We start from the raw sequence: 7,099 nt of genomic DNA, 5'->3' as shown, positions 1-7,099 counted from the left end.
CCTTGGCCTGAACAATACCTGAGAAATCAGCACTGTATTTGCCTTAGGTACTTATGCCAATCACCCTGCTTCCCCTTTCCAGGTGCTGGTAAAACTGGAACAGTAAATTGTGTTGAAAGACCTTTGCTCCTGAAGCTTCTGGGCAGCACTGTTGTCACTGTTGCCAGGCGTCCATCTTATCACAAAAACCTCTATCTGTGTGGCATCTTCTGATAGAATCTCCAAAGGATCCTGGACCTATAAACAATGTGCAGGCTGGCTCCTTTTGCCATTAGATGAAGATATTTGACTTAAGATCTCACATTCTACAGAAGAAGAGCAATCACTCAAAGATGTAGGGGTGAGGGGGTTAGTGGCCACTTGGTTCAGCATGAAGCTACTCTGGGGTTAGGATGTGAAGCCTGCTTTGCCATGACGACTATCTCCCTCACAAACACACCCTGTTTACTGGTTACTGAGCTCCTGGGCCTGTGAAGTTAAAATTAAACTGCAGATTCCTTCAGGCCAGTGGGAGGAGTGGCCAGCAGTTGGGACATGGGTCTGGCTCACCAGTGCCCAGCTGGTTGTCATGGCTACCTTGGGCCCTCCTCAGTAAACAGCTCAAAAGTGGAGTTATTTAGCACAAGTCCAGGAAACACTTAGAGGACTGAGCTGAGACGTCGGCATGGGTTGCAACTCCAGCAAGAGCACCTCTGCGGTGGACCCCTCTAAGAAGCCAACTGAGGACCCCCCGGGTGAAAGTGTGACCGAGGAGCAGGAGATGGATCAGAGTCCCAAATCTTCAGCTGAACAGGGGGACACGTCTGTGACGACGGAGGTGGAAGTCAGCTGAAGGCAGAAAGTAAGTGACAGAAGGAGTTAAGTTCTTTTCTTGATGTTTTTGGTGAGCACCTTCTCACAATGTGTGCTCTAGGAGGTGCTATATAATATAAAGATTGCTCCATTTTTCTTTTCACCTTTTACAGTTGGCTTGTTCTTCCTGACAGTTTGCTTTTCCTCTTTTTCAGCCTCCTTGTCAGCCCCCCCTACCCCACCTCACCCCACCGTACTTGCTTATGGAGTTGGATGTCATAGCTGGAACCAACTCCTTCTTGCTATTCATGGCTACTTTATTGTGGTACTGTCACTAAGCTGGACCATGGGAGGAGGCCTGAGGGATGTAGGACAACCACACGTGCTGTTCTTCTAGAAGCTTCTGCTGATGTTCAGGTGCTACATACAGAAGTCATCCAACCTTATCAATGATGGCATTTAATGGCATTAGCCTGATTTTTTTCCCTCTGGGTCCTCAAGAAGCCTCTTCTACCAACCATTTGGCTCACTTTAGCTCTAGTTGATATAATTTGCTTCATAATCTCAAAGAATGAAGATCTTTTAAACCTGGCCATGTCATTTGATAAGATCATCTGGTGCGTTTTTACAGCTGCTGTGTGGTGGCCCCCACTACAGAATCACTGCATGTCTCCATCTGCCATGCTGCAGCAGAACTGGATGAGCCCACAGATCCCAATGACTGCTGACTTTCTTCACTGTGGTGGGCATGGAGACTCTTCCTGTGCAGCCTGATCCAATGCTTATCATGGAAGTCATCACTTCAGCCAAGGATTGGACTAGGGGGCACCACAGCTGGTGTGAAACTGATGGGGCGGGAGGGTTTGGATCTGATTTACCCCAGAATAAGACGGTGGGGCTGGGTAGTAGGCTTATTTTTGTATTTATGTTGTATTTCTTAAATACTTGTAGTAATTCTTCAATTTGTGAATACACACACACACACACACACACACACACACACAAATGTTCAACGTACTCAAACAAATCTGACGTGTAACTTTTCTCCAAATAAACGCAACTTGTGATTGTCGGTCTGTCAACTCTTTGTTTTGAGGCTCTCTCATGGCGGCTTAACAGGGTGACCACAAACATATATTAGAATTTCATCCACACATTGTTCAGTATGTGAGAAATTGGGAAATCATTCATTAAAGTTTGGGGTGAATTATTCCCAGCTCTAACTGGGGGACTCCCCCTCAGAGGGGATTCAATGTGATCTATTTGGCGTCACTGCCTGGAGGCTAATGGTCATGTCACCTCTACCTTCTTGATGCTGCCTAAAATTTGTCTGCAAGTCATCCGGGCAAGGAAGTGCTCCTCAGGTGTTGTTAGCCTTATCCTGCTGTCTCCAGGTAAGAGGGGCTTTCAGGGGACATGGGCAATGAAGGTGAAATCCCTCCAAACAAAATGTCAGGTTGGAGCTTTTTCAAAAGATGAAATTGAGATTGAGAGTTCATTAGACAGGTGTAAGAGTGTGAATTTAGTGTGTGACACTCCAGGAGGTGTAAGGTGTGTGCTCAGTGGGTTTGATCTGGGGTGCTCGGTTTACAGTGTTACCTCATCTAGAGGGATGTTGGTCAGTGTGTGTTGTGGATGGTGGAATGGAGCGCAGCCGAGCACGTCTGGTATTGTGGCTTTTGGGGTGCGTGAGAGCGTGTGATCGTGTGTGTGTGTGTGTCTCAGGCTCTCTTGTCTGTGGGTGTTAGGTGTGTAAGTGACAAATAGAAAATGTGTGTGCATGTCAGGGATGGGACCTGGTTCGCTTCCTGGGTCCTCCTGGCCTGGAGTTTGCATGTTCTCCCTGTGTCTGCATGGGTTTCCTCCCACAGTCCAAAGACACGTAGGTAAGGTGCATTGGCAATTCTAAATTGTCCCTAGTGTGTGTGTGTGTGTGTGTGTGTGTGTGTACATGCCCTGTGGTGGGCTGGCAACCTGCCCGGTGTTGGCTGGGATTGGCTCCAACAGACCCCCGTGACCATGTAGTTAGGATATAGCAGGTTGGATAATGGATGGATGGATGAATGTCAGGGATGGGCTCCATCAGTGTGTGTCTTAGCAGGTGGACCAGATCTGCACTGCTTGTGTTTCCTAATGGGCAGAGCTTCATACGTTGTTCTGACAGTGGTGTATGTTATTAGGGTATTTATTTGTGTATATCAGGACATGAGCTCTTGTGTGTGAACATACAGATGCGGGCAAATGTGTTGATACCCCTCCGCCAGTGCTGGATTAACCATATAAGCAAAGTAAGCACATGCTTAGGGCATCAAGGGTAAAGGGGCCACCACAAAAATTTTTCATGGCTGAATTTATCACATAAACTATTAAATTAATTACATTTATAGCCATTTTCAAAATGTAATGAAAATCAATAATGCCTCCCTGTACCTCCCTTTGCCATCACTCTTCGTAGATGGTGCCTTACACAGTGCGTTCTGCATACTGGTGCCATCTACGATGGGGAATTCCCGTTTCATGGTGATTCCCTTAAACACCATGTTATGTCAAAATATTGTGAAAATAATTCGATTCAAAACAATATGTTTTTATATTTTTAAATAACAGTTAATAGTTGATTCAAAATTATTATCACATAATTGTTGTGTTTCATAAATGATCTGTTATTTAACTTAAAATAATGTTTTAGTGCGTAAAAGCTTTATTTTCTGTTTTAAGCAAAAACAAAAAATCGTCCCAGTTTGAGGAAAAAATATTCTATTCTTAGATATTTTTAAATTCATTTACATTATGTAAAAGTGCAAATCGTACAGCTGATTACTATTGGATAAAACTGTTTATAACATTTGTAATAATAAAGATTTACTAACAAAATTTTCACAAAATATTCTTCAAATCTTGTACTAAGAATATGTGTAAATTGATTTGCTAAATTGACACAAAAGCCATAAATAAATTAAATAATCAAAATGAAAACCGTACATTTAAAAAAAAACCTTTAAAATCGACCCCAAACGTTAAAATTTGGTACATTTTGGATGCCATTTTCTCTTTAAGTAATGATAAAAACGCGATCAGATCTTTATCGAAAAGCAGTGCCACACAAAATCAATTTTTAAATCATTTTGGGGTTAAAGTCAATTTCTACAGGTTTTGGCAGGAGATTGGATAATTTATCCATCCATCCATTTTCTAACCCGCTGAATCCAAATACAGGGTCACGGGGGTCTGCTGGAGCCAATCCTAGCCAACACAGGAACCAATCCTGGGCAGGGTGCCAACCCACCGCAGGACACACACACCCACACCCACACACCAAGCACACACTAGGGCCAATTTAGAATCGCCAATCCACCTTACCTGCATGTCTTTGGACTGTGGGAGGAAACCCACGCAAACACGGGGAGAACATGCAAACTCCACGCAGGGAGGACCCGGGAAGCGAACCTGAGTCTCCTAACTGCAAGGCAGCAGCGCTACCACTGCGCCACCGTGCCGCCCGATAATTTATAGTCCTTAGAATAATGGCAGATAAAATTAATATTTGTAGCCATTTAAATGACTTTGTAGTCAATTTGAGACCTAAAAAATCCTTAAATATGAGATGTAAAAAATTTCAAAAAAGCTGAAACAAAATCTGCTCTAATTGATATTTTAGAATTTGGTTTGCTTCATTAAAAACTAGAGATTTTCACAAAAATGTTGGTCCTAGTCTCATTTTGATACGACAATTTTCACGACCCCTAGGTACTATAACAATTAAAGTCGTTTGGTTTACGACATGGAGGCGGCAGTTTTGCAGTTTTTAATGCATATAACCGCTCTAAGCATTACATTGCTGTAAGACTTTAACTGTCATGAATTTTTAACATTTCTATTATTTAATTTATTTATGGCTTTTGTTCATTATTTAGCAAATCTTTTACACACATTCTTAATATAAGGTTTAAAGAATATTCTGTGAACATTTTGTAACTAAATCTTTTTTAGTAAAAAAGTTATCAATAATTTTATCCAATCAGCTGTACAATTTTCACTTTTACATAATGTAGTTTATGGATAATTCTTTTTTCTACTTCCTGCCTGGAATTTATACAATCCTTCATATGCCACTTGTCAGCCATACCTTAAAAGCTCATGATTCAGCATCAGCAGTAAGCTGGGAATTAAAATGTCTGTATTATTCAGTTCAATTATTAAGATTAAAATAAAATGAAGCATACAAAAATAAATATTATTTTCCTTCTTACTATAAGTATGTTTTGTTTAATTTCGAATTTTCGATAATAAAATAAAATGTTATTTTCTAGTTTGTTATTATATTTCGAATTACTAGTGTAAGGGGGCACCAAAATTACTTAGTGCTTATGGCATCTAAAGATCTTAATCCGGCCCTGCCCTCCACGTAAAACCGAAGAACCCACAATTGTCTCTGAAGTAACTCGAAACTGACAAAAGCAACTGATTGTTCCATACTTAAGAAAAATTCTACTTTGCTTTAGAGATTTGATTCAAAAGAATATCTCCAGTAATAACGCAAATGAGAATGGCATGGACAAAAATGATGGGCCCCTTAACCTAATATTTGGTTGCACAACCTTTAGAGGTAATCATTGCAAACAAGTGATTCCTGCAGCTCTCCATGACACTTCTGCACCTCTCGACTGGTCGTTTGGCCCACTCTTTCTGAGCAAACTGCTCTAGATGTGTCAGGTCTGAAGGGGGTCTTCTCCAGACTGCATGTGTTAGTTTTTAGATTCAAATCAGGGTCACTTTAGAATAGTCCAATGCTTTCTTCTTAGCCATTCTTGGTTGCTTTTAGCTGGATGTTTTGATCATTGTCACGTTGGAGGATCCATGGCCTGCGAATGTGACAGAGCTCTCTAACACTGGCTAATATAATTTGCCCCAGAATGTCTTGATAGTCTTCACAGGCTCAAGGCACTCCATGCGAGATGCAGCAAAGCAGCCCCAAAATATGACTGGGCCTTGTCTCACGGTAGCTGTCGTGTTCTTTTCTTAGAAAGCTTCATTTTTTTCGTCTGTGGACATAGAGCTGATATGACTCCATCTCATCTTTCCAAAGGACATTCTCCTAGAAGCATTGTGGCTTGTCAATACCCATTTTAACAAATTCCAGTTTGGCCTTTTCATGTTTTTCTTTCAATGGTGGAGCCCTCCTTAGTCTTCTTCCATTGAGCCCACTGTCGCTCACAAAGTGATGGATGGTGTGATCAGACACTGCTGGATCTTGACCTTGGACTTCAGATTGTATCTCTTTAGAAGTTGCCCTTAGCTTTTTGTTTACCATTCTCACTTTCTTTCTGCCCATTCTGGGGTTGATTTTCCTCTTGTGGCAGCATCCAGGGTGGTTGGCTACATCCCATAGACCTTAACCCTCTTAATAATATTTGCAACCGTTGTCAGAGGAACATTAAGCTGCTTGGAGATGGTCGTATAGCCTTTGCCTTTAACATGCTTGTCTAGAATTTTCTTTCTGATCTCCTCAGAAACGCTCTCCCCTGCTTCCTCCGGTCCATGTTTAGTGTGGGACACACGATGATACGAAAAGGCAGAGCGAATATACTTTTCTCCAATTATACTGTATAGGCTGAATGGCTGATTGCATGATTGGAGATGTGTGTGATATTAATTAAAGAGAACAGCAAGTTATTTAGAAGCTCTTCTTAGGGGTACCAACAAATGCTTCTTGGTCATTTTAAAATATCTTTGCAGATTAAGCAATACTTGATCTCTTTTCGCACTTACTTTTCTTTATTCAATCACAAATCAAGGGCATGCAGGCATACACGGGACAATCGATTTTCAGGACACATACAGCACTTTGTTAATGTGCCATAAAGGAACCACCAATTTTGTCCACCTTTCAAACCTGCTTATTTCAATTTAGGGTCTTCTGGCTGCAATAGGCACAAGATGAGGACCAACTCTGGACTCAGAGAGGGCCACTTTGGAATAACCAATTAACCTGACTGGTAAATTGTTTGGAATTTGGGAACAAAAACACATGGACACAAGGAGAACATGCAAACTCCTCAAGGACAACACTTCGGGAGGAGAACTGAACCCAGGATTGTGGACTCATAGTTGGTTGCACTGTGCAACCCTCTGTGTGCCAATTTCTGTGCCAGTGTTTCAGGATGTGGCACTACGTGAATGGGGTATGTTGTGCTGCTGGGTCTCAAGTAGATGGTTTGTTGGTGGGGAGTTGTGTTAATCAGTGGATTTGTTTAAGTCATTTGTATGATGGTCGTGAAGTGCAAAGAGGCTGCATGCTTTTAACAGA

At 41.8% G+C, this 7,099-nt stretch overlaps 1 long non-coding RNA gene across 1 annotated transcript; it reads left to right on the top strand.

Annotated features, from left to right (window-relative positions):
- Positions 1 to 614: 614 nt before the first annotated feature.
- LOC120534939 lies at positions 615 to 1,864 on the top strand. Its single transcript, XR_005634812.1, has 2 exons — positions 615 to 841; positions 1,008 to 1,864. It is a non-coding gene; the product is annotated as an uncharacterized LOC120534939 (long non-coding RNA).
- Positions 1,865 to 7,099: the final 5,235 nt, after the last annotated feature.

The sequence above is a fragment of the Polypterus senegalus genome, chromosome 9 (genome assembly GCF_016835505.1).
Source record: "Polypterus senegalus isolate Bchr_013 chromosome 9, ASM1683550v1, whole genome shotgun sequence".
Classification (NCBI taxonomy): domain Eukaryota; kingdom Metazoa; phylum Chordata; class Cladistia; order Polypteriformes; family Polypteridae; genus Polypterus; species Polypterus senegalus.
The sequence above is the reverse complement of the archived record's forward strand: the minus strand, read 5'-3'. Positions and strand labels throughout refer to the sequence as shown.